The sequence below is a fragment of the Pteropus medius genome, unplaced genomic scaffold, assembly GCF_902729225.1.
Source record: "Pteropus medius unplaced genomic scaffold, Ma_sr-lr_union100, whole genome shotgun sequence".
Lineage (NCBI taxonomy): Eukaryota > Metazoa > Chordata > Mammalia > Chiroptera > Pteropodidae > Pteropus > Pteropus medius.
In genome coordinates this window covers 50904867-50928315 of record NW_024340849.1, presented here as the reverse complement: position 1 = coordinate 50928315, position 23449 = coordinate 50904867, and the positions used below count along the sequence as shown (strand labels likewise).

Sequence of the window (23449 nt, the reverse complement as noted above, 5' to 3'; positions counted from 1 at the left end):
AGGTGGTCCACCTAAGAGCAGAGCCCAGTGGTGAGGCTTGTAAGGACTTGGGCTCAGACTGGTGCCTACTGCCTGCCGTGTAGGTATTTGGCCCAGTAAGTACAGGGTATTGAAATCTACCTGTTGTCAAATGCCTCATCATAACCATTCACGGGAACCAAAAAGGACAAAGTAGAAGAGTTGCATACATTAGCCTGAGAGCTTAAGCTACTCTTCTCTAGCTTAGCCAGGCCTGACTGCTGATCTTAGGACAGCCACCTGAGAGAAGATTACATTTGCTCTGAAATGGCAAGCTCCTCTCAAGTTAATTCACATTCAAAGGGAGGTTTCCACGTGATTCTTTGATTATGCAACTACCATTAAGTTGCCCAGAATGGCCGCCCGGGGCTCAGTAAAGTGCCCAGCATAGAACTGACATGGACACATATCTATCCCTTCTTTTTCTCTTCCCAGTAGCCTCATCCCCTTTAGGCAGCTCAAAGGTGAACGCAACCCAACAGTTGCTTGGTGATTCTATGCAACATGCAGTGCTAACTGCTTTATGTTTATTTTTTATTTTTATTTTTTCCAGAGGGAGATATTGAGGCTGAGCAGGATAATGTTACTTGGCTAAAGGTGAGTGATTAGCAAGTGACAGTGATTCTAACCCTCAAAGGCCATGCTTGTTTCAGTGTGGAATAAATCATGGAAAGAGATGCATTTTTAAAAAAGTTCTAACTATCAAATGCTGTGGTCTGCCCCTTGATAACCCTCTGCCATACATGCATGCTTGCACATACATACACACACATATGCACACTTGCACTTACACTAATGCACATGGTCTTGGTAAGCACGGCAGTAGATCTCAGAGTGCTCAGGTGCCAGCAGCAAGCGGCAGTGAGTCTTCAGCTGCTGCCTACTCATATACCCACAAGACAGGTTGGCAATTTATGCTTTTAACCACTGTGTAAGAGTTTGGGAGCCGATAGAAATCACAGAACTAAAATTACCAGGTTCAAATTGCTAGAAAAACTTTAGAAAAGGATGAATAGAAAATGAATGGTAGACAAAACAGAAGCTAATGCTAAGATGTAATTTTATAGCTAGATGATCTCAGGTTTCTTTTTATAACCACATGAATCTCTTTTTCATGTTCCCAAAGAGAAAGCTCCAAAGAATTTAGAAGATTCTACCCAGAGAAGACAGAATGCAAGCAGCTCAGCTATTTGAGATATGCTAGACTGTCTCCAGACAATTTACTACGGAGAGAGAAGATAAGAGACAAGCCTCTGTAAAAACTGCATTACAAGTAAAACAAACCTGCAGAAATGTATTATGGAGCACAAATCCAAGTATCAACCAGTTAACAACCTTATAATTATCCAATTACATAACCAAAAGTTATATTATTTTAAAAAATGAACTTGTAATAATTAAGTGATGCTACTTTTCTCTTTGCCAAGGGCTTCCTTAAAAAAGAGCTGTATTTCAAAGACATTTTTATGGTTTTATAAATCAAGAAAATACAAAATTTTTAGTGACCATTAATAGGTCCAGAGCCTTCCTTGCCTCTGGGCAAGGCCCTGATCTAGTCGACCAAGAGAGGAGGTGATTGGTGGTCAGTTCTAGAAGAAATCCAGGAATAAAGACAGTCACCTTGTGCCTCTGTTAGCAGCTGCACTAGCACTAATCACCTCCAGGGTTCAGACAAGTCCTTCCTGACAGCCAAAGTGATATTCTTGTTATTTAAGCTTATTCCAAGAACATCTTCAGCAGCAGCAGCCAACGGTCACTGAGCACCATCTTATGTTGTGTGGGGGATGCCAGGGGACCAATCAGATTGAGACACAGTTCCTGAGCTGGAGGAACTCACTCTCCAGTTGATGAGATGGTTCTACTATACCTGCAGTCATGGAGAGCCCAGCGAGTGGTTTGGACAGAAAAGCTAGGGAATTGGAGATGACTGCTGAGGCTGGGGAAAGTGGCAAAGGTTGCAGGAGACTGAGCTTTAAAAGTTGATGGGGGAATGCACACAGCTGTATCTAGAGCTGGGTTGACCTGCTGGAGCAGCAGGGAGCTCAAGGATATGAGGTCTAGTATGGAGAACCTTGGGGCCAGCAGTTAGAACGCTATCTTATCATCAGTGAAAGGATGCTGAAGGTTTTAGAGCAGAGGCTAGGGCACAAGCAGCAGAGGCTGGAAAAAGGAGACTTATCAGAAGGCCCATGAAGTAATCCCAAGAAAGATGTCAGTAGAAATGAGAAATTTATAAGCAAGGACTGTGAAAAAAGTATAGCATTAATAATGTAGATTAATATATGGCTAATGTGTAGTGAACTAGGGGAAGAGAGGGAAGGGAGAACTATGAGGGACCTTAAGAAGGAAGATTTGATGGGACTTTGCAGCTCATGGAGTCAGCACCATCTCTGTTGAGAAAGGACATGGCATTGTGAGAAAGTCTGACTCTTGCCAAGTGTATTTGGCCCCCAGCTGATGTATGGACAGATTGCATCTTAAAAGTTCATACAATGTCATCTATTCTGAATTGAAAACTAATTTTTTATACAAAAAAATATATCATAAGTGGCATGACGGTGTTCAGGATACCTCACAAAAGTTTCTATAATCCATACATACCTCAAATATATGCTATAAGCAAAGGTGGCATTTTAGCTCTATTATACACAGCTCTTTGGTGGCTTTGCCTGGGAAGCCATATCCAATGTTATCATGTCTCCACCTCAAATTCAGGATGAACCCAGGAATACTTGAGCTATATTGGCATCTCCCAGCCACAGCAGTCACCAGCCAAGAGAATGCCCTTCAGCTACCCTGTGGACACAAGGAATTCCCTTCTTTCAGCCACACTAGTCATACATGAAGAAAGATGTCCTTTAGCTTGGGGTAAACCAGAGAGTTTTGGGCTTAGTGAGTAGGGAAGAAATAATTTCTTACTAAAAAGAACTGGTCCACTTAAACACTTTCTATATACAATCAGATGACTACCTATAAAAATTAAAATGACTATAACTTGATAATTACTTCTTTTGTGAGTATTTTCTGGATTTTTCTCACATTCATAAGTCATCAGTAACATTTTAAACAAAAGGCATTATATTATCAATATTATACTCATAGCAACTTGTGGTCCACTGTGATCCCTGACTCAAAAAAAAAAAAAAAAAGTCCTGGCCATCTTTTTAAACTGGTAATATATTTTAATGGATTCTATTTTGATTTCTTATATTTATCCTCACTGAGTTTCAGCTTGTTTTTCATCCAATCAAAAAACAAAAGTTCTTCCAAGCTAAATACATTATAATTAGTTAAGCTAGTATCAGCATTTTATTCAGCTGTTTTCATGATCTGCAATACATACCCACAAATATTATGTGCCATTGTCACTTCTCACAAGGGATGGACTGCTCCTTCTTTCTTTGGTGATACTTCTATATGTTTCTTCTTCCCCACATATTCCTTCCAGCTCAGTCTTTTGCATATAGCACCACACTCAGCCAACAATATTTGGAGAGTGGAGAGAAAAAAGAAGACGGAGGAAAAGCGGGGGAGAGAAGAGGAAGAAGAAGAAGAAATAGAATAAGTAGGAGTAGAAATGCTGGCCCAGCAAGTCACAAGGTGGGACTTGGAAATCATTCTCATCTCCAGGGACAAGTAGGGTCCCAGATTAGTTAATCTAATTTGAAGAAGAATCTCAAGGTGTTCCACAGGAATATAAATAGCTATTACAATTAGAAAATATAATAGTAAGGTAATCATTCATCAGAAAGATGATGCAACTAATCATTTTATTTTATTTTTTTTTTTAAAAAAAGAGGCACCTATTGAGTTTGCAGCAAGCACTTTTAACTGAATGGGCTTCAGGAATGTGCAAACCCCATAACATAAGTGAAATTTGGTGCATTTGCATTCTTCTGAGATGAGGGCTATTGGCCTGCATCACATTATCAAAGGTTAAGAACCATGGTTAATAGAGATCAATTCTCTCCACTTGATCTCTCACTTCACCAAAAAGAAGTAGAAAAGCATTGACTTCCTTCTCCTTACTCTCATTCTGGCCTTATCTGGCTGTGGAAGGCATGCATAGTCTCTATTCAAAGATAAAAATTGTAGCTAAGTTTTAGAGATAACAATAGAAAAGTCCATCCAGGATTGAAGAGCAAGTAAAAATTTGTTTTAAGAGGAATGCCTCACACTGCCAAATTATATTAGAATCAGCCTACAGCAAATCAATTTTCAACTGATAATGTAGCTGGTAGTTTTCCTTATTAAGATTCCATTTATTCATTAAAGAAGATTTGTGTAATGCTAGAAATACTACACACAAAAGTTTCCCTCTTCCTTAACTTTTTCTCTTTCCTGCACTCTCACCAAGAATAAATATACATTTTGGTTTTCTAAGAATAAGAATATCTCCATATCTTATGATTTCTCTTAGGATTCTTCTCAAAAGTTGCTCTTTCATCTAATTATCATCGATAGAATCATAACTCATTCTGCCCACATTTCTAACATCATCACATTGAAAAGATTGGCCTCAGATGAGCAAAAGCTTGTCACTGACATCTCGAGGTGTTCCCCAGCCACCTGCAAACCAATTTCAATACAAGCCACTCGTTGAGACATTCAGTACTACACCTGCATAGTGGCTAAACTGCTATGAAAAACACTGGTGAACATGCCTTTTTTTGCCTATTACACAACCACTGAAATATTAGCCTCATTTCCCAAAGTAATCAAATTTCTTTCTAGTCAATGCAGGCATGGAATAGCATGCCCAAGAGTTTACTTTCCCATTATGGACCCTATTTGTGTTTACTATCATATCCGCTTCAAATCACACGGGTTGTAACTAGCAGAAATATGAAACTAGTCTCATGCAAATTCAGATACTTTTTAAAAAAGGCTAAACCACAAAGCAAAAATATATGCTACCAGGAAATTAAACACAGAGCTTATTTGTTAAGTGTCAAGATACACAATAATATTTTTAAAACTTATGCTAAGGGTTCTTTTCCATAGAAAGTTACATATTATTTTTCTTAATGTTGTCAATTCTTTCTTCAAATCCACTAAGCCATCAGGTTTCCCTAAGCAGTGCCCATGGCCATCCCTGAGAGTCACGTTCCTGATACCCCAGGCCGACATCCTTCACTTAACAATCCACCTTCCACTGGACATCCAGACATCCTCTCGCTACTGCCCTGAATATTGATTTAACTAATTATGTATCCTTTTTCCTTCACCCACCATATTTGAAAGTTCTGAGCTCAAAGGGCCTGACAGAGTGCCAAAAACAGAGCAGATAATCTAGTCTGTTAAATGAAGAGAGGATGAAGACTTGATTAACTAACCCAGGACAGGATTCATCATCCAGCTCATAAGCTTAGTTAAAATAATTTTTAATTCCAATCAGAAGCGTTTTTTTTTCTTTTCCCTCCCCCAGCTTTACTGAAGTATAATAGAAAATTAGTGGCTCATATTTACACTGTAAAATTCAATGAGTTTTTTTCAACTATAGTTAGCATACGATAATATATTAGTTTCAATTGTACAGTGTAGTGATTAGAAGTCTATATAACTCATGAAGTGGTCATTCCACTAAATCAAGTACCTCTCTTCCTCCTTACATATTTTTTACAACATTGTTGATTATTTTCCTTATGCAACACTTTAAAATTCCATGACTATTTTGTATCTATCCATTTGTACTTCTTAATCCCTTTGCCCTTTTTCACCATTCCAAACCTTCTCATGGTCTAGTAGCCCTCAAAATATTCTCTGTATCTATAAGTTTGTTTCTGTTTTTGTTGTTGTTGCTGTTTATTTTGTTCTTTTAGATTCCACATGTATGTGAAATCATGTGGTATTTGTCTTTCACTGTCTGACTTACTTCATTCAGTGCAATACCCTCTAGGTCCATCAAGGCAATATCTTTTTCCATCCACTTCCTTTCAGTCTGTGTGAGTCTTTTAATCTGAAATGAGTCTCTTGTAGGCAGCATATGTAGGGGTCTTGTTTTCTTATCCATTCAGCCACTCTATCTTTTGGCTGGAGCATTTAATTCTTTTTCATTTGAGGTACTTGTTGATAGGAATGTAGATATTGCCTTCTTTATTCATGTTTTTGATACATGTTTTTTCTTCTTAAAGAAGTCTCTCTATTATTTCCTGGAATACTGTCTTGGTGGTGATAAATTCCTTTAGCTTATTTTTGTCTGGGAAGCTCTTCATCTGTCCTTCAACTCTAAATGATAGCTTTGCTGGATAAAGTATTCTTGGTTGTAGATCCTCAGCTTTCATCATGTTGAATATTTTGTGTCAAGCCCTTCTGTCCTACAAGGTTTCATTTGAGAAATCAGTTGCCAGTCTTATGGGAGCTCCCTTGTAGGTAACTAACTGCTTTTCTCTTGCTACTTTTAAGATTCTCTTTTTGTATTTAACCTTTGGTATTTTAATTATGATGTGCCTTGGCGTGGGACTCTTTGGGTTCCTGGTTTTGGGAGCTCTGAGCTTCCTGGGGTTGTATGTCTATTTCCTTCACCAGGTTAGGGAAGTTTTCCATCATTATTTCTTCAAATAGCTCTTCAACATCTTGTTTTCTTTCAGGTAACCCTATGACATGAATATTTTTACCTTTAATAGTGTCCCATAAGCTCCTTAAATTATTATTATAGTCTTGGCTTCTTTTTTTCTTGCCATTCTGATTGAGTGTCCTTGGCTTTCCCATCCTCTATATAGGTCATTTAATCCTCTTCTTTATTCACTTCGTTTTTTCCATTTAATATACTTCTCATCTCAGATAATGTGTTCTTCATTTTTGACTGGTTCCTTTTTATAATTTCCATTTCCATTTTTATGGTTTTTTTTTTTGTTTCTTTGTTAAAGTTCTCACTGAGTTCATCTACATTTTCCCTTAATTTCATGGAACATCTTTATAGCCAGTGTTTTGACTTCTACATCTGTTAAATTGCTTGACTCCATTTTTCCTTGATCTATGTTCTGTTCTTTTATATGGTTTCTGCTTCTTTGTCTTTCTATTTGGCTGCCTTTCTGTGTCTGTTTCTATGAACTAATCAAAGTTCCTAAGTCTCCCAGTCTTATCAGTTTGGATTTGTGTTGTAGGTGTCCAGTGGCACAGTCCTGAGAGGGGTTCAGCTGCAGGCCAAATTTACTCAAGCCTCTACCTTTCTGGGGCCACCTTTTAAGATTCAGCAAGCAATCCACAGATGCTGTGCTTATAATTACCTCAAAAGGCCACACCAGAAACTGAGCCCAGCTGCCTCCAGTGTGAGTCTAGGTACTGCTTAACAAGGAGCACCTGACTTGCTGAGGATATACCTGATGTGGCTTGGGTGGGGCTGCGAGTTGGGGTTTCAGGGAATCCTCTGGGTGGAGTGACCTCTATTATCCAGTTGGATGATGTCACAGCTATGGCAGCACACTGGGAGGGGGGACGGCTCAACAGGGAACAATGGATACCACAGGCACTTCTGTCTGGAAGAGTGCCTCGCTTCTGGCCCTTGCTCCAACAACTCAGTGTCCTCCTGTAAGTCCCTCGTGTCTCTTGAGCAGCCGGCCTGGTGCTGGTGCTCAGGCCGAGCTGATCCTTCACTGTGAAAGTCCAGTCACAGATGTGGCCGTAGCCTCTGTCCTTCTCAGCCCGTGGAGATTGAGCAGCCTCATGTCTTCATGCCCTCCCACCTCCAACTGTTGCAGTGTGATTTTTTATTTCTCTTCCTAGTTGTGGGGCTTCTGTTCCTCTAGACTCCCAGGTGACTCTGTCTGCTTTTTGCTTCATGTTTCTGTCTCAACTTTGATGTGGTCGCAAGAGGGGATGAATGAAACTTCTTTTTTCTATGCTATTTTGCCTGGGTCACAGAAGGGTTTAAAATTAGAACTATCATCAGAACATGATTTGGTGAACATTAAATGATGGGCTAGAAAATAGGCAAGAAATTGGGCAAGGGATCTACTCTCTTAACACTTGCAATAACTTTTAGGTGACAAAATATCTCCCCAAAGACTTTCTTCATAATAACTCTCCCTTTAAAAGTTTCCTTTATATTTCTTGGAGTTTGCCTGCCTGCCTTTCTTCTTTCATTCCTTCTTTCCTTCCTTCTTTCCTTCCTTCCTTCTTCCTTCCTTCCTTCCTTCCTTCCTTCGGCCTTCCCTCAACTTCTTTCTTTTCTCTTTTACCTTTTTTTTTTTTTTTTTAAGATATAAGCAGTGACTCATCTGGGGAAGGAAAATAATAGGATGTTATAACACCTCTTCTTTCTAAAAAGCTTTGTGCTCTAAGAAGGTGTTAAATGCAGGCAAGAGACAAAAGGGAGGGATCTCCAATACAAATATTCCCATCAGAAACACAGGCTTCAAGCTCTGAATTCTTGCATTCTGGCTACTGCCTGGAATCTAGTAGAACCTGATTCAAGAGAAACAGGAAGACCATTGTTTCTAAAACTTCACAATAATTTGTAAGGAGGTTCTGAGAACACTTGCCACAGGGAGACCCCCTTTTAAGCTGTGGCATTTCAGAGAGCCACCAGAGAGCAATAGTCTGGGAAGTGTTTATACCCAGTGCCAGAGCTCCACCAATGTCAAAGCCCAGGACTCTCAGGCAGCAAGGGAAGTGAACCCTGAGATAGAAAGGTGCCAAAAAAAGCCACATCAGCCTGAGATTCTGCAATGCATCATAGGGTAAATGTTTTTGGAATGCTCAGATACCAGGTGCTGGGGGTATAATGATGAACAGGACATATTTTCTGCCCCAAAGGAGCTAATGCCATGATGAGGAAGATGTCCAGGTGGATGAATCACAATGTAACAAGGATCTAAACAGCAGTCTGGATAGCACACTGTAGATGGTGAAATGAGTTGTTACTCTAACCAGGGCTGGGGACAGCACTGGAGAAGTGCTCCTTTGGCTGGCTTCACCCAAGTTAGACTTTCTAATAATACCAAAATAATTAAGAAACAGGTAAACATAATGATGATAGAACAGACATTAAATTTGATCATAGACGTACTTTTGCAAATTTGGTCATTTTAAAGCCTTCTCAATTACCAAAGAAGAGAAGTGAGCACTGAGAATGACTGAAAGTTATAAAATCACTGTGAAGCAAATCTGATGAAGCAACGATTCCTTCCCAAATAAAAACTGCCGTTCAAAGCAAGTGCACAGGTACCGCAGACTTCATCAGGGACTAGCAAGTCTAATTTGTGCTATTTTATATCCTTTGTGCTCCTACTATTAGTACAGAAAAACACAAATCCTTCAGCCAGAATTCTTACCACTGGTATTGATGAAAAGTCCCCCATTCTATGAAGGTCCATGTATAAATGATCGCTTCTGAACAATATACAATGGTTCAAAGGAGCTACCCTAAAACAACATCTGACAGTTATCAGGATTTAATAGCCTTAATTTAAATTAAAAATGGTGATCTCTGGGCATTGGGAAACAAGAGACATGAGTTAGAAATTAGAAGACAACTCTAAGCACATCTACTTTGCTCCCACTATTTGTTCTCCCTCTTCTTTCATTTTGGTTTTTTTTTTACTCTACGTGCATTAAAGCACAACAAGAGATATGGGGAGCTGCTTTACAAGAACTGAAGGATCCCTAAATCTTTCAAGGCAAACACAAATATTAGTAAAAAGGTTAAAGCGTCCTCAGATTCTCCTTCCATTCCAAACTCAGGTCTGCAAGAACTGTCATCTGCATTCAGATCACCCAACCCAGAGTTGGGTTGCTGAGGACATTCACAGTTAACCTTTAGCAACTTCAGCATGACAGCTGGCTGAGAAAGTAGCCAAAGGGAGGACCTGATGGAAGGATGACTTCTTAAGTTACTTGAAACCCATTATGAAATCTATAACTATTGCACTATCTCCACAAATAGTTAAAATGCTAGTCTGGTCTAAAAAAATGAAGCCTATATACACTTCACCCACATTAGCAATGATAATGAATTAATTATAGTTCATGAATAATTGCTCTATATTTTGGTTCAGAATTCTGAGCAACATTGGTATGGAAATGGCATCAGGCAACCTGAAACTACCTGAAACAAATATCTACAATTTCAAAAGGACACATTTTCTCTGATCCTGATGAAAATTAAGCCCAGGTCTTTACATTGGCTACCAGAGACAGCAGTGGGCATGGAAGAGGCATGGCTTCTTGGTAATCCCTACATGCATGCAGGGGGCTACAGATGGAGATGGCAGAAACAGTACTGCTCTAAGGGGCTATGTTCAGTTTCATATGTTTTATAAAGGGCCTCTGGAGGCATTGGGAGCTAGAGGGAAATGGAAGCTGTTTGAATTTAAAGGTTCTCAGCTTTTGACTGTTTTCTGGAGGAAAGACATGTTTACTAACTCCACACTTCAAAAAGGCAGCCTGAGACTATACTTTAAGGTCACCAGCGTGGTGCTCACTGCCAAGCAGTCCTGGGCACAGGAGGTCTACCAGACCCCTGGATCTCATCATGAGAGGTCTGCAAGTGACTCAGACACGGAGTCACTCAGAGGCTTCCTGTTTACCTCTTCAAGTACAAAATCAAGAGCATGGCCCATATATATATATATATCTAGAAATGTAACAATCAGTGGTATTTCTCCACTAATTAAGTACTCAATTAAGAAGTTGCTTGGCCAAGACCGTGCTGCTTTCCTTCTGCTAGACTTCTGCCTTTCTTCGCCACCCAGTAGGCAGGAGGATGCCTGGCCAAGCCCTGGGGCAGCAGGGATGGGAGAGCTATGAACTCCCCCATTTTCCCTGGAGTCTTTGCCTTTCTCTGGCTCCAGTGACACCTGATGCCCAACATGTCTGTAGTCTAGGCAACAGGCTGAAGGACAAGGTCCCTATGTCCAGATCCTAGTAGTGGCATTTTGAGGAGACCCACTGCCTGCTGCAGGGCTGACACACACTGAGCATACTTCCCACTTCCTATTATTTAGAGCCCCCTAGATGGTCATAAGTCTGTAATTCTTTGTTGTAAGACACAAAATATTATAAAGGTCAGTTTGCTGAGCAAATTAAATGTTATCCTCTATCACTGCCTTTTAGCTTTGCTTCAATTAGATTGAGAATGTCCTTCAAGGGCCTAAGAATTTTTTTAAAAAATAAATAAATAAAATACAATCACCTCCCAAAAACATTTCTTACAGCAAAATAAAATACAATCACCCCCCAAAAACATTTCTTAAGCCCAGCAGCTTAATTTTTCTGGAGATCAGCCATCTTACCTCACTCATGCACAACAAAGAAAACAAATTAATAATAATAAATAGTACCTTATTCTTCCAGGAGAAATACAATTCAACCAAATTGTTATTGTAATTATCAGTTAATACCAAAAGGAAAATTAACCAAAAATAATGTTAATCATTAGCACAAAAGAATATTTCTTCCTCAAAAGAAATAAAAGAGATTTCTTTTAAAATAAGGTGAATATAAGCAGGGTCCAACTTATGAATTATATTGGTTCCCAAAATTAAATTATAATTGACTTGCATCTGATAAGCAGTCTTTCTATGGAAACAAGATTACAATGATTTCTTCCCTTGATAGCTCAGCTCTATTATTGAACTAATAATTCAGTCCTGTTCTGAGCCCCTGAGCCCATAGGAGGACGCCATAGGTGTGGGAGGGCAGAGGGCTGGGAAATAAGCTTCTGGGGCTGAGCAGCATAAGGTTAAAGTTTCAACAGCAAAGAGGAGAGAAGAGGACACTTCTCTGGTTTCTACTATTTGCCAGGCTTCTTAAATGTAAGACATCATCTAAGATGAGCATCTCAAGACAATATAGCCCCTAACATTGGATTACCGTCACAACTTCTCTTACCATCTTATAATGGTTTTTTTTTTAATTATGTATTTGTTCCTGTTAATCCACTGAAATCAATTTATTCATAAAATGTTTATGAATGCCCCTTGGTGTACTGAGTGCCCATGAAGGAAATTAGATTGAGTAGATAGTGCAGGGTAAGTGGAGCTAACATCTCTTATGACCTAGGTACTTGTCAGGGTCGGGTAATTTTCACGTGTCCTTTCAAGATAATCATGCAGACCATAATCAAGTATAATCAAACATAATCAAGTATGCTTATGCTGACTGGATAGATGAGCCTAGCCACACTAGCCCAGACCCATCTGGCCTCCAAACAAATGCTTTTACTATAATCTGTCAACCCTAAATCACAATTAAGGTCATATGTCCTGATGTGGCAGAAACTTCTCTGGCTTTAATTCTTCCTTCCTTCTTTAGCAAGAAGCCTCTCTTGCAGCTAGGTGTGGCCAAATGATGACCTTCTCGCCATGAGATATTTACAGACATGTTGTGCAGGACTTCTAGGAAGGGTCTTTAAAGGAAGAAAGCATGTATCATTTTGGACTTCTGCTCTTCCTTTATAGTCCAGCCTGCAATGTGAATGTTGGAAGCTAAGTACTGGGAGGGTAGAGCCAAAATAGAGAAAGACCCTGGGTCCCCAGTGACTTAGTGGAGCCACTCTATGAGCTACATACTGCCTTCTTCCAGAATTGTTTTTAATGTGAGAAAAAAAATGCTTATAGTTTTAAGACACTGTAGACAGATGTCTGTTATTCACAATTCCTAATGGCTAAATTCAATATAATAGCAAATCCACAGTGTTATAATTGTATTAAACAACTATATTATTTTCAGTAAACCAAGACATTTTCAAGATAGACTTTAAAAACGGCAGTTATCATTGTACTATTTTCATTTTAAAATAAACAAATATTCTAATATTTTTGGCAAAAAAAGTTCTCATAGTTTTATTTTAAAGCAAGAACTTTCTCCGTTCGATGAACAAAACAATTATGAACAGTAAGATGCAAGGAAGTTCATTTGTATTCAGAAAAAAAAGAGAAAAAGAAGCCAAGAAAAAACTCTTGGTTTGGTGCTAATAGTCTCAAATCTTCAGAGAATTTCAATGCTGAGAACATTGTTTTTAAAAGCTGTAGACAATTGGAGAGGTTTTTACTTTTATTTAGGCAATTGGGTCTTCTGCAAAAGCATAAATTTCTCAGGGCTGCAAGAATGACAGATGAAGACAGTGTTTCTGGGAGCAGGCACTATGGGAACAGACAAGTGCATAGTTCCACTTCTGAATAACTAAGAAGTTGAGCAAAATTAGCTATAAAAGCTCCTAGGCTAATAAATTCCCACAGGTAAAAAGGCCTTATCTCTGCTTTTAGTCCACCCAACCCAGGAATTTCAAGTAATTTGAATTAGGTAGGAATATACAAAGTACATATTTTTTTTTCCTAAAGTGTTTTCATCTCAGCCGCATCCATAAAGGTTTACTGTAGCCACAAAACTGTACATCATAGCTAAAACAGTGAGGCTGGATGATGTGTGGGGGGATGATTAATATTGATCAAAACAAACTCAAATAGTGCAAGATAAGGTCAGTGAATACAAAATAGGAACAACTCTGAGAGATGTTAGCAGCTTTCCTTCTCTTGTGCAGTATTGAACAGGCTTGGGATTAGATTCCACCTGGTTCCTCCACATTAGCTGTGTGGCTTTAGGCAAGGTACTGAACCATGCTGGGCTTCAGAGTTTCCAATAGTTCATTGGGTACTGTAACACTCTTCAGAGGGATACTGATTAAATTCCCAGCATGGTACTCAGCATAGAGCAGATGTTCAATAAATCTGTTATTTTCCACTTTCCATGACATTTTCATATTGGGGGGAAGATGTTTATAAACAAACAAAACAAACAAATATATATTTTACCCCCCCCCTTTCTTTTTGTATGGGGGGAAGACTTATGTGTCAATGATAATATAGTCACAAAACCATAGTATAACACTGCATTAGTTATTTTTCCTGAGCCAAGACATACCTTTTGTCATTTAGTTCATAATCAGCATGCCTGGAACACTATTCTATTAAAAACAGAAGAAAACTCAAGTCTATCATTCCAAGCAGAAGACATCCCTGGGGTAGATGGACTGAAGACAGCTAGGTTCCATTCCAGTACTATACTGACCTTTGAGGGATGGGGAAGAAAGCAGCCAGAGAACATCTAGTTCACTAGGCTCAATGATCTGCACTATAATCTCTTTTATACTGACTGGAGGATCCTGCCTGCAGTCTTATCATCGATTCCCACCAAACAGATATGACTAGTAAAGCCCCACATCTTAGACACCTGCCCTTTCTACCAGATGTCATGCTCCTGGGAGCAGGTGTTATGCAGGTATATTTCTGTATCTGCATGAGGAGACAGTGCCTGTACCAGAAAAAAACTGTAACCCAGGTTTACTGAATGAATGAAATGACGATTGACATGTCGGAGTGCAGCATCTAAAGTTTTTTTTTTTTTTTAATACTGCACAGAACATCATCCTATTCTTCAGAGCCACATCTGATCAACATTTATGGAATTCTTCCCTCTAACACAAATATAAATCCTTTAAGACTCCATTCAAAATGTGTGACCCACAAGTAAAAAAGAGCCCTATCCTAGAAGCTATGAAAATGCAAAATACTAAAATATCCCCTTCATACAAAAATAAGGCACAGAATTCTGCATAAATGAGTACAACCATTTCTCTCCCTCAGCTGAGAAAGGTTCTCTTCACTATATGAACCACAACGTCATCCCTTTTGTTTGTTTACTTGTTGGCAAAGGGGTGGAGAAGAAGAGAAAAGAATGAGTATTTCGGTATAGCTGGGCTGGCTCCCTCCATGGGCCTGAGACTGGGTGACAGGATGGTTCAGTTGTGAAGTGCAGCTTATGCCAATGTCATGACCCCAGTGTTGCAAGAAGCTGTTATTTCCTGCTGCTGCTGAACAGCAGCCCCTGGCTGTGTGCCTGGGGATGCAGTCCTTCTCTGTCCAGCATCCTGGAGTGCTGCCTAGCCATTCTCAGAATGGCACTGGTGGGTGCTGACTCAGCTTGGTGTTGGAGACATCTTCGTTCCCTTCTGCTGCTTGGGCCTCTAGCCATACAGGCCTATCAGAAGGGTTGCCTGGGATTATGGAAGATTCTTTTCAGCCTTGGCTTTGATCCCACCCCTCGGTACCCTCTGTCACCCCTCTATTATTGACAACTGGTAGACCTAAAAGACAGTACACTATTATTTCACAAAATCCTTCTGAGACATAACTAGCTAGGGACACTTTATGTTTTACAGGGAGTTATAGTCATAGAAAGCCTATATCTTTGTTGGTATGGCTTTGTTTCACATTGCTGCTTTGAATTAAAATCATGATAACGTGAAATTTAATTACCTTTACTTTTCAGACAAGTTTTGCCGAATGGATGAAATGACGATTGACATGTCGGAGTTCAGCATAAGGCTTTTTTTTTAATGCTGCACAGAACATCATCCTATTCTTCAGAGCCACATCTGATCAACACTGATGGAATTCTTCCCTCTAATACAAATATAAATCCTTTAAGGCTCCATTCAAAATGTGTGACCCATAAGTAAAAAGGAGTTCTATCTTAGAAGCTATAAAAATACAAAATACTAAAATATCCCCTCTTCATACAAGAATAAGATGTAGATACATAATTCTGCTATGTTTCCATACTCTCTGTTTCAAAATAGCAATGTAAACATAACTGACATGCATGGAGTGACTTTCACTATTGTCCCTACTGGCTGAATCTCATTTTTAATGTGTCTTTTTTCTTTTTTTATGGGGGGGGGTCAGTATGGGCAGAGCACAGAAAGCAAGAATTCTTCAAGAAGCTAAAAGATTCAAACCTAAGTTGTGCCAACTCTAAAGAATAATATATACTGGGTCACTTTAATGACTCCACAAGCGACAAGGAAATTAACAAGGCAGAATTTGAGGGCCACCACTGTGATGAAAGAAAAATGGTCTTTAGGCAAACTACCAAGTCAGGAGAGAGGTGAAGTGGTGAGGAGAGGGAAGAAATAGCAGGAGCAGAGGAAAGGTCGCTTACCTGCTGTGGCTAAACACTGACTTAGTCCCCACAAAAGTTTTGAGTTTGGGGGTTTTCTTTCTTTCCTTCCCTCTCTTTTAGAATATGGGAATATGTAAATAAACTATTAACATTCTCAAATATGCAAAAATCAAGGATAGCATATGAGGAAAAGGTTCTCAGCAAACTAATCATGCAGGTCATATCAGACAAGGAAAGATAAGCAACCCAACCCTCAGGGACTGGCCCACTCAGCAGAGGTGGGCAGTGTGGCTGCCAGTTTCAGTTTACATATGGGGAAGGAAAATTGCAAGATGTGCAATTTGCCTTTAGACATAACTTATGCTTGTTTCTGACAAGGACTACTTGAATCACAGTCATTTTTCAATCCAGAATACTACTCCATTGGGGAGGGGGGAAGGAAAGTAACTACTAACAAAAAGTATAAAAAGGGGAGGAATCTGGCAGTTTGAGAACGACCCAGCTATGACCTGGCTATCAGAGTTTAAACCATGACTCAGACAATCATTGAGGGGTCTTGAAAGGCCATCTGTTTAAAGATCCTTGAGAATTTGGATCTATCTTCTGGCTTTTCTATCTCCCATGGGGCCTGGTATCTGATAAGCACTTAATTATTTATTGATGTATGAGAACTATGGATCCTTCTGTTTATCAGCACTAGTAGCTAGGACCATCTATCTCTATTGACCTGCTAATGCTATGACTGTCAAAGCATTCTATAAGGAAGTTCTGGACCCTGTATTTCTTTTCTTGAGTTGAAAGGAATAATATGGAAAAGCCACAGGAAATGTCCATTCTTTCTAAAGACTTATCTATCCCTAAATGAGGAAGAGTTCCCTTTCACTTCCTTCCTTATGCCACTATCGCTAGAAAACCATTTTTGTGTAAACAGATTTTGGGAGTCAAGACACTCAATATTCACTCACCAACAATTCTTGAAGTTGGCCTATGGTCTGACCATCCAGAATCCACCACGTGTTCCTCCTACTGGCCTTCACAGGCATAGCTGAAAAGATTTCATCTGGAGTTTCTGAAAGGCATCTCTGTAATTCCACCACCCATCCAAAATTACACTTTATCTAATTATCAACCTGGATTTTGGTTTAAGAATTAATCAGGTGTTGTAAATATGCTCATGTTACTAAAAATAATCATTAGTTTTCCCTAAAACAAAGATATCTGTCATCTCCAGTGATAAAAATATGTTTTATTAAGAAAGACAGAGTGACATGAAACAGTAAACCTTCAGGTATAACCATGCTAAACCATCAGGTATATCCCAAATAGTTGGAAATGAGAAATGGCGGCGGGGGGAGGGCAGGCGGGGGCGGTTAAGTTCTTCGTCTCCTAACAAAGACCTGCACTAGTTACACTAGTTCAAGATACACAGTCTCAATATAGACGGTAACAGTTGGTTTAAATTCTACCTTCCTTTCTCAGTCTGATCTATTTTAAGTGTGCAGCAGAGAAAACTTGGCAGCTGAATGTTTCCAAAAATTAGCATGCCACTTCTCTACTTCAGATCACATATGAGAGCACAGCCTGGGAAGCACAGAGATTCCTGGGGTGGGAGGAGGGCAAGTGCCAACGCAGAACTCATATGTCACTTAAGTTAATCAATGTCCTATCAATAGCCTTTATTAAATTTTTAAATTGAAATTTATGGAAAATTAATTTAAAAAAGAAAGGACCTAGTTAAGAAGTTGGAGAAATGGGACAGGCTGATTTAACTGATTTAGGTCAGCAGAGATGGCTGAGAGTTAACAGTCTCAAGGTGGCCAATCAGAAATGATATCCATGACAGTCCCTCTATCAAATTCAATGTACGTTGTCATTTATTCTCAAGCAATCTACATCTACTTGTAAAGTAAATAGGTATGATTATCACCCTTTACAAATGAAGAAATGGAAGTTTAGAGACATTAAACAACTTGCCTAAGGGCATACATCTTAAAAAGTGACAAAGCCAGATTTTGTTGCCTGAATCTACTGAACCCCAAAGTTCTTAATTGCTCTGTAATGCCAGAGGTGAGGGAGGTCTCTGATGCCAGATAGTTGAGAAAAACTAAGGAGCTATATAATCCTTATTGGATATTTTAGACCTTCTATGTTTTTCTTTTTTACTTTTACTCATTGTTGTACACCTTTGGCTTTTAAGTTTTCTCTAGTATAAATAAGACAATGATCATTTATGATTACAGGAAGATTTGACAACCAAGAAATCTTTTAGGTTCAGCTTTTCCAAAATTATTTTCAGATTCATAATGCATCCTCTTTATGCTGTATCACTACAGTAAACAAGTGTATATTTTAATGCCTGATATCTCACAAGGTCCAAGAAATATCAGTATAAATCCTACATCAAGGTTAAGAATAAGTATATGTGCTTATAAATGGATGTCATCACACTCTTGATTTCTCTGAACATGTTTCTTGAACTGTAATCAGGATACCACTCATGCTGATGAAGTACACTTCCAACAAATGATTCCTCTGCTCATCAAGTATCTCAGTTGCAGTGTTTAATCACATGGCCGAAAGCATTTATTTTCTCATATACTTCTTGAAGAATCTCTTAATTATCTTATTTACTCCAATATAAAAATGGTGCTCAAAAATTTAATTACAAGTGCAAAATCTTAAGGAGTTGTAAAGTATGCATCCATTTCTTACTGAGAAATTTTTGAAATTACAAATTCTGTGACCTGAGGGAAAAAAACTGGATGATACTCTAAGGAAAGGGTAAAGAACAGTAAAATATATTAACAGAAGCCCTTTTGAAAAGGAACAAACAAAACTAATCACTTATATATTGTCCCATCAAATAATTTTACCTGTTCATTTTGGGTCATAAAATCTCAAAATCTTTCCACTTTTTAAAACACAGAACCTGAAGAATAGCTACAATGTAGGGCCCCAAATATCTACTTGGGATATTTCCTAAGAGAATAAGATCTGGAAACTGGGAAGTTTTATACACCCCTAAGGTCAGGTGACACAATTATAAGCCATTTCACATGTGAGAAAACAGAATCAGAGCTCGTAGGAGACTTTCCTAAGGTCACACAGGTTGCATGTGAAAAACTCAGAACTAAGCTCATTGTTTTCCTTTATTCCACACAGACTTGAAGGCTTTTTTGTTGTTGTTGAGCAAGCCATAGTTATGGGCACCAACACTTGCAGACTCTTCAATGGATAATTTCAACCAGAGCTCTGCATTCTATTTCCTATATTCTTAACAACCATACCAATAAGAGCTACTGCTTCTTGAATACTCTATGTTGAAATTAGAGTCTTCTTCAATGATTATTCTCAACATGAAAGGTTGAGGTTGAAAGAAGATGCTTGATCTCATTAAGACTCTTTCACAGACAAGCTAAGATGAAGTCTCTGATTTCTTGCCTTGTGGGAAAGAATTAAATTCAAATATCATGAATGAGGAGAAAAATTTTTGTTTACAAGATCTTAAGACCTTTAAGTCAGTCACTCAGAATCCTACTGGGTCATCTGAAATACAAGTCCTTAGGGGCCCTTTGGATCAGGCGTTAGCCTCACTTTTTCCCATTGGCATGGAGACTATGATACTTAAGATGCAGATCTCTTCGAGAGCTGACCCAAGACAGTAGTCACAGCCTGAGAAGTAAGAACCCAGAATTCCCTTGGGTTCTGAGATTTTGCCAAGTTATCTGTTACTTCCAAATATCTGCTCAGAAACCACAGAGAAAAAGTCAACTTCCAGATGGACTTTTAGTGACTTGGGTTGTCATAAATTTTCCTTCAGTAGTCTCTTTTATAGTATTTTGAGAGATGTAGCTGGCTCATGATGCAAAAGCAAAGGAACACTCTTGTAATCACCTTACTTATTGAGGGCTTCAATTCCATGAAAATAATTCTCCAGTTTCTCTGTTTTGAACAACATAAATTTAGAAAGAAAAAATAAAAACAAAACAGAAACTAAGGAGTTCCACTCTTTCTGCTAACAGTTACCTAACAACTAAAAAGTATCCAGTATACTTGAAAACTATTAGACAAAAGGGCTAGACTAGGAATTCCTTGTTGCTAGGTTTCAACACACAACTCAGTATATTATGAAATGGAAGTCTGAGCATTTCACAGACAGAAGACTAATGTCTCCTGGTTAGAGGGCATTAAAGTAGAGCCCACATACATGCAACAGTCTCATAAACCACACAATTTTTGAACTAGATGAGGCCTCACAGATCTCAAGCCAACTCCTTTGATGGGGAAGTTGAGGCCAGGATATGGGAAGTGAGTTAGCTAAGGTCATAGCAAAAGTAATTTGTGGAGCTGACATTAAAATCTAGTTTCCTGACTCTCAAGAAATATGATTTTTGTCTCTAGACTTTGAGGAAATAATAGATTATATGTACATATACATATACACATATATACAGAAATATACATATATACAGATGTGTATATATACATATATATGCATACACATTTATATTTAGAAATTTCAATTCTAGACAAATAGAGGCTAATAATCCTATTGCATTTTGTAGTGGATTGGGTTTTATATGTAATTAACAATTATAAAAATAACTTGGCTTAAGTATCTAGACATTTTCTATAAATGCTGTTTCCAGGTAGGTACCATTTCCCAGGTTTTATTCATTCATTCATTCATTCATTCATTCATTCATTGTCCAGGGGGATGAGTCGAAACTGTAGCTAGTAACACCTTGGAGAACTCTGTGATAAAACAGCTATGCAGATGTTCTAATTGCCTACTAGGTATTTAAGAATTCCTTTGTTATTAATTAGTCAACAATTTGAAGAAAAATAAAAGTAATGAGTCTGTCTATTTTTTGACACTGGCATTTGATTTATATGGTTTGTTGAATTTGGTATTGGTATTGACAAAGCTCTTTTTATTTAGCTTACATAAATGTTTCTTGATCTTTAAAACTACATTAAAAACTTATTTATCTTTGATATTAAACAACAGTAGTGAAGATGTATTAAGCAAACAAACAACATTCCAGATCTATTTTATTTATTTACTCTTTGGTAATTTTTAAAATAAACTCTACTTTAGAATAGTTTAAGATTAACAGAAAAATTGAAAAAGTAATCCACAATGTTCTCATACACTCCATATCTAGTTCCCTCTATGATTAACATCTTAAATTAGTATGGTACAATTGTCACAATTAATGAACCAATACCAATACACTGTCATTAACTAAAGTCCATACTTTATTAATATTTTCTTTTTGTCAATTCCATTTTTTAATTTTAAAACATGAAAATAATACAAACAAAGAAAAGTCAAAATATTTTAGAATGACAGTCATCTTTTCACTGCCCTGCCATCCTATTATAATCACCATTGGTAATTTATTTTGTCATCTTTTAATTATATGCTTGATGTGTTATTTACAGCCATGATAATACCCATTCATATACTTTAGAATCTTAATATTTTCACTTAATATTATAATATTTTCTCATGATTTTTATTACATTCATTACTAATTTTTAATGAATACATAATGTACCATACATTAGTTCTCTATATATGTATATATAGACATATATATATACACATACAAAGACATGTATATACATAGACATATATACATATATATAATCTATGTATATGTGGCCACATATATAATCTATATATATGGCTATATAAATATAAATATATATTTATTGACTATTTATTTATTTATTTATTTATTGACTATTTCCTTAGACCAGGGGATAGTAAACTATGGCTCTATATTTGTAAATAAAGTTTTATTAAAACATGACCCAAATGAAAGAACAGAAAAAAAAACTTCGGGAAAAGGAACTAAATAAAATGGAGGAAAGCAACTTACCAGATAAAGAATTCAAATATTGATTATGAGGATGCTCAATGAACTTAGTGGAAGAAGAGGTGATCTCAATGAGAACTTCAACAAAGAGACAGCAAGCATAAAAATGACGTAACAACCATAAAGAAAACAGTCAGAAATGAGAAATACAATAACTGAAATGAAGAGTACACTAGAAGAAATCAACAGATTAGACGAAGCGAAGGATAGAATCAGCAATTTGGAAGACAAAGTAGCAGAAAACACCCAATAAGAACAATAAAGGAAGAAAAAAGAAGAGAAGAGAAGATTAAAGAGAAAAGAAAAAAGAAGAAAAGAAAAGGAAAGAAAGAAAGAAAGAAAGAAAGAAAGAAAGAAAGAAAGAAAGAAAGAAAGAAAGAAAGGATAGTTAAAGGGGCCTCTAGGGAAACATCAAGCCTACCAACATTTGAATCATAAGTGTACCAGGAGGAGAAGAAAGAAAATAAGGGATTGAGAACATATTTGAAGAAATAATGACAGAAAACTTCCTTAACCTGGTGAGGGAAATAAACATACAACCTCAAGATGCCCAGAGAGTCCTAAACAAGAAGAATCCAAAGAGGCCCACATCAAGACACATCACAATTAAAATGCCAAAGGTTAAAGACAAAGAGAGAATTCTAAAAGCAGCAAGAGAACGGCAGCTAGTTATTTACAAGCAAGCTCCCATAAGACTGTCAGCTGATTTCTCAACAGAAACTTTGCAGGCCAGCAAAGATTGGCAGGAAATATTCAAAGTGATGAAAAGCGAGGACCTACAACCATGACTACTATATCTAGCTAGGCTATAAATTAAACTTAAGGTGAGAGAAATAGCTTCCCAGACAGAAAATAACTAAAAGAATTCATTACCAACAAGCCAATATTACAAAAAAAAATGTTAAGGGACTTCTTTAAGAAGAAGAAAGGGGCATAAATATGAATAATAAACTAGCAATAACTACATATCTATCAATAATCACTTTAAATGTACATGGACTAAATGCTCCAATCAAAAGACACAGGGCAGCTGAATGGATAAGGAAGCAAGACCCATACATACACTGTTTACAAGAGACCCACTTCATATCAAAAGACACATATAGACTGAAAGCAAAGAGATGGAAAAAGATATTTCATGCAAGTTGAAATTAAAAAATGGGGTAACAATACTTATATCAGACAAAATAGACTTTAAAACAAAACTATAAGAGACAGAGAAGAACATTACATAATGATAAAGAGATCAATCCAATAAAAGGACATAACCATAGTAAACATTTATACACCCAACATAGGAGCACCTATATATATAAAGCAAATATTGACCAACATAAAGAAAGAGATCGGGGATCTCTCCTGATAGGGGACTTAAACATCCTATTAACTCCAATGGACAGATCTTTCAGACAGAAAACCAACAAGGAAGCAATGGCCTTAAGTGACACACTACATCAGATGGCTTTAATTGATATTTTTAGAGTAATTCACCCCAAAGCAGCAGAAAGAATATACATTCTTCTCAAGTACACATAGAACATTTTCCAAGATAGACGACATGTTAGGCAATGAAATAAGTATTAATAAATTTAAGTAGATTGAAATTATATCAAGCATCTTCTCTGACTAAAATGGTATAA

The 23449-nt window shown here is 37.6% G+C and overlaps 1 protein-coding gene across 17 annotated transcripts in view; it reads right to left on the bottom strand.

The window, feature by feature from the left end:
* The window catches only part of LDLRAD4 (low density lipoprotein receptor class A domain containing 4), a 440516-nt gene that overhangs the window by 55979 nt on the left and 361088 nt on the right, over positions 1-23449 (bottom strand). The window contains exon 1 of one of the 17 annotated variants that reach the window (XM_039846558.1): positions 15276-20951. The exons of the other annotated variants lie outside the window; for them this stretch is intronic. The gene's annotated coding sequence lies outside the window, so the exon portion shown is untranslated. Of the gene's footprint in view, positions 1-15275; positions 20952-23449 lie in introns of those variants that run through there. 17 annotated transcript variants of the gene reach the window in all.